Source organism: Carlito syrichta, unplaced genomic scaffold (assembly GCF_000164805.1).
Source record: "Carlito syrichta isolate Samal-C Ts95f unplaced genomic scaffold, Tarsius_syrichta-2.0.1 Scaffold301031, whole genome shotgun sequence".
In the NCBI taxonomy this organism is placed as follows: domain Eukaryota; kingdom Metazoa; phylum Chordata; class Mammalia; order Primates; family Tarsiidae; genus Carlito; species Carlito syrichta.
This window is the reverse complement of record NW_007245127.1, coordinates 1-5,105: the sequence shown is the minus strand read 5'-3', so window position 1 is coordinate 5,105 and position 5,105 is coordinate 1. Positions and strand designations below refer to the sequence as shown.

The window sequence follows — 5,105 nt, the reverse complement described above, 5'->3', positions numbered from 1 at the left end:
CCAACTCAAAAAAAAAAAAAAAAAAGAAATGGTTTTTTGTTTTGTTTTGTTTTGTTTTTGAGTTGGAGTCTCACTCCGTGGCCCAGGCTGGAGGGCAGTGGCCACTCCCGGCCACCGCAGCCTCGACCTGCTGGACTCCGGAGATCCTTCCGCCTCAGCCTTCCAAGTTGCTAGAACTACAGGTGTGCGCTACCACCCCCGGCTCATTTTTGATTTATTGTAGAGACGAGGTCTCACCAAGTTGCCCAGGTGGGCCTTGAACCCGCGGGCTCAGGCAATTCCTTTGCCTGGGCCTCCCAAAGTGCTGGGATTACAGGCCGAGTCACCAAGCCCAGCCTGAGGAAATGTTTTAAAATTAGATCGTGGAGGTGATGGTTGTGTAACTCTATCAATATACTAAAAACATTAAATGGTACTTTGAAGGGGGGAAGTGTATAGTATGTAAATGATTTGTAAATAAATTTGTAAGATATCATCTACTTTTTTATTTTTTTGAGTTGGAGTCTCATTCTGCCACCCAAGTTGGAGAGCAGTGGCATGATATCGCCACTGCAGCCTCGACCTGCGGGGCTCAGATGATCTTTCGCCTCAGCCTCCCAGTAGCTGGGACAACAGGCACCACCACACTCGGCTGATTTTTTGATTTATTGTAGAGACCAGGTCTCGCCAAGTTGCCCAGGTTGGTCTCAAACCCCTGAGCTCAGGCAGTCCTCTTGCCTTGGCCTCCCAAAGTGCTGGGATTACAGGCATGAGCCACCACGCCTGGTAACTTTTTCTTTTTTAATTTATCAACTTTGGAGCCTCCCCCCACCCCCGAAAAATTTGCTTGTTAAAAAGCTGGGCCGGGCGCAGTGGCTCAAGCCTGTAACCCCAGTACTTTGGGAAGCCGAGGTGAGAGGATTGCCTGAGCCCACAGGTTCGAGACCAACCTGGGCAACACGGTGAGCCCTCATCTCTACAATAAAAATAAAAATATTAGCCAGGGTGGTAGCTCGCGCCTGTATTTCCGGCCACTTGGTAGGCTGAGGCGGAAGGATCGCCTGAGCCCAGTAGGTCGACGCTGGGGTGGCGGTGAGCGTGCCCCTGCATCCCAGCCTGGGCGACGGAGTGAGACTCCCACTCAGTAACAAAGCAAAGATGGGATGCGGGAACCTGTCGGGTGGAAGCGTGTGGAGAGCTCTGCCCTCTCGTGGCCACCTTTAGCACAGCGCCAGGGAGGGGGGGACGCTGCCCTTGCCGTGCTGAAACTGACCACGAGAGGGCAGAAGAACACAACTTTTACCGCGCCAGCCCCTGGGGCGACCCGTTCCTAATCTCCAGGTTGGTCCGGGACGTCCCACCGCCGCCGGGTGCCCAGGTCCTGGGGCAGGAGTCACCTCAGAGGGCTGCCCACCGTAATGTCCGAACTGTCCCCATCAGCAGGCTAAGCGTTGTCTTCTCTGGCGTCCACGTTGCCCTGCAGCTCTAGGGAGGGCCCCACCCTGGCCCTGAACCCAGGGAGACGGAGGACAGTGCCGAATTGGGCAGCAGCGAGCCGGCAGCCAGGGACGCCAGCCCTGCCACCCCTTGCTTGGCCCTGGGGAAACCTGACGCATGTCAAACTCGTCGTCTCCGAGCGGGGCTTCATAACGCCGTCCACGCATCCACCGAATCAAGAAGTTCGCGCACCTGTGAAGGGCGGGGTGCCGCCCTCGTCACTGGGGACACGGTGACAAGCAAGCGGGCCGCGCCCTGCCCACGTGCGATTTCTAGTCCAGTGGGGGCCCAAAGCACCACCCAGAAATCAAAGTTTGGCTGGAGGCTCTGAAGGCACGGGCCGGGGGGCGGGCCGTGTTCATCCCGGGAGTCACGAAAGGCGTCTAAAGAAGGCGAAGGGGTTGATGGGGGGAGGAAGAGTTTGAGGCAGGGGGAGCCATGGTGGGAAAGCCTGGAGGGGGACCAGAGCGTGGTGCCCGTGGGGAATGGGGAGGCCAGGCTGGGGGAAAAGCATGCAGCCCCAGAAAGGAAGGAATGAGGTACTGACAACGTGCACGGCAGGGGGGCCCAGGGTCACAGGACCAGACACAATGGGTCCGGCAGGCTAGATCCCACTCACGTGGGATGCCCAGAACAGGCACAACCACGGGGGCGTAAAAGGACTCCTGCGGCCGGGGCTTAGGGGGAGGGGAGTCGGCAGCGGCTGCCTGAGGGGTGCAGGGTTTGGGGTGATGGATGTGTTTTGGAACTAGGTAGAGGTGATGGGTGTGGATGTCCTAAACGCCACCAAACGTTCATTTGAAAATGATTCATCTTAAAAAACGATTATGAGCCGGGCTCGGTGGCTCAGCCTGTAATCCCAGCACTTTGGGAGGCTGAGGTGAGTGGATTGCCTGAGCCCGCGGGTTCGAGACCCGCCTAGGCAACTTGGCGAGACCTCATCTCTACAATAAATCAAAATGAGCAGGGCGTGGTAGCGCGCGCCTGTAGCTCCAGCTACTCGGAAGGCTGAGGCGGAAGGATCGCCGGAGCCCAGCAGGTCGAGGCTGTGGTGGCCAGGAATGGCCACTGCACTCCAGTCTGGGTGACAGAGTGAGACTCCAACTAAAAAAAAAAACAAACCAAAAAAAACTATTATAATTATTTTATTTATTTTTGTAGAGACTGGGGTCTTGCTAGGTTGCCCAGGCTGGTCCTGAACTCCTGGGCTCAAGCAATCCTCCCGTCTTGGCCTCCCAAAGTGCTGGGACTACAGGCGTGAGCCTTCGTGTCCAGCCTTAATATGATCAATCTTATGTTCTGCGAATTCCACCTTGAGAAAAACAAGAGCGCTGTGGGCGTGTTGAGTTCACTAAAGAGAGGCAGTGAGTGGCGGGCAGAGGCAGTGGGTCCCAGGGGGCTGGGAAGCTGGTGGAGGAGGCTGAGAGCTGTGCTCAGAGGTCAGGAAGCCACTGAAGGTTGAAGCCGCTGGTGTAGGCTTGTGGGTGTTTGTGAAAGAGCGCCCTGACTGCCGGGCCACTCAACATGCCAAAGGGGGCCACCATCCAGGTCAAGGCTGAAGCCCCCGGCTGCAGCCGGGAGATGGGGAGAGATGTGGGGGCTCAGGGGTGCCTGGCATTGGCAGGCGGCGGGGGGCCATGATGCGGGACGGGGGAGTGCTGGCAGGTGGGCCTCCATCCTGTGCTTACTGCCTCCTGTGTGTGGCCAGGCCTGGGCAGGCCAGCCCACAGGGAGGTGAGGGACCCCACCCCCCTCCCCACCCCACTCCCTGCCTGGACATTCAGCCTGCGCTGGGTCACTTGCGATGACAGGGACTCAGCCATTCTGCCCCTGGCTGCTCCGATGGTCCTAAGAGCGCCTTTGCATTGAGCTGAAGTCTGTGTCTTCTCCACACTGGCTCATCTGTCCTCTGTGTCTCCTGCTGCAACCCTTATCTGACTCACCCCAAAGTTCCTCTTAAATACCCCCTCGTCTCACTTCGTGCTTCTTGTGGGGGACCAGCCCCTGCAGAGAGATTTAGGGGGTCCCTGGGAGGTGTGGTGGCATCGGCAATTATTCTGGAGAAATAAAGAGAAAGAAAGAGACTGGACTCCTGTCTAGTGCAGAAGCCGGTTCTGCAGAAGGGATAGATATTAAAAGAAAGAAAGAAAGAGAAAGAAAGAGGCTGGACTCCTGTCTAGTGCAGAAACCGCTTAATGGGACAAACCGTAAGTCTTTTATCTCAAATTTTCACAGGTTAAATCACAAGACTTTCACATGACCACAAAGCCAGGTGGATGAGGGGCGTCCCCCACCCACCAGGCGTTTTCCCAAGCATGAGGAAGGACAAGACCAAAATTATCTTACTGTTCCTTATGCTTGGTTAATGTTCCTCAAGAGCAATACAACAATTCTAACATCATAATAGTCGAATAATCAGTAACTTCTGAAGCTTATGCATACACAACACCTAATGACTAACTTAAATCATAATACCTTTCTATTCTGTGCTAATTCTACCTACACTATAGAAACTCTTAATTATAGCTCAAACCAGTTCCTAAAGAATGTGGCCCAGTCCAAAGATCACGCTGGGCCTTTTCTAGGAACAATTGATTACAATCTCTTAACAAAATGGCTATTCTAAAATCCTATATATCTATCTTAATTTCTATAAAAGTTTCTAATTCTTAATCCTAATATATAAAGCTGATCATCAGCAATAAAGCTTCTAAAAATAAAACCCAAATGTAAACTGTAAATTGTTCTAAAGCTAAAACCGCAATAGTAGAAAATGGGAACAATGAAATTTCTAAAGTTAGCTGTATTCTTATTAAACCTCAAAATATCATTTATGATCATACTTGAACTAACATAATTCCCTGATGTAGCATGACCTATTCTACAATACTTTCTATGAGTAAAATAAACTCAATTTCTATAAGTAGAAAAACCCTACACTAACTGTAGCTAAAAACCGATTTAAAAGAATACAGTCCATTCCAAAGTATGCGCTGGGCTCTTAGGAATGTGTCCCAGCCCAAAGTTCGTGCTGGGCCATTTCTGGTAACTCTAGATAATCATCTATACCATCTAAAGCTGAAAACAGCTCTCCATATGTATATACTAATTCTACAAATATACTTTTTAATCTTATATAACATCTGTGAGCCTCAATTTCCTCATCTGTAAAATAGATAACAACAATGCTCACCCAATTTGTGTCAGGGCTAAATGAAAGATTGACTCCAAAGTCCACAGTCTGCAGGGAACAGTATTCTGGCTCCTTCTCTTGCTGAGAGATTTTGAGTTACCTTGGACAAGTCACATACCCCACAGAGACAGACGATGGGTACGGATCGGGCATTCATTCAGCAAACACTTCTTGCATCCCTGGTGGCCCAGGTCCATGCAGGTGTGCCGAGAGCGGGACTCAGGCTCTGTCTCCAGCCTTTCCAGCTGGATAGCGACCCTGGACACAGACATGAACAGGGTTTCATGCTTGTGGTGTGGAAAGTGACCCAGCCACAGTGGCCTGAGGGTCTTGGGAGTACTTAAACCAAACCCTTTGCCTGCTGGGTGTCCATAGAGGCCATTCCCTGCTGCAGCTCTAAGCCTGGGGTAGTAGGTGGTGCAGTGGCCAGGAAGGG

The 5,105-nt window shown here is 52.2% G+C and overlaps 1 pseudogene; it reads right to left on the bottom strand.

Annotated features, from left to right (window-relative positions):
* Positions 1 to 4,927, bottom strand: part of LOC110595373 — a 21,840-nt pseudogene extending 16,913 nt beyond the window's left edge.
* Between the last annotated feature and the right edge of the window lie 178 nt (positions 4,928 to 5,105).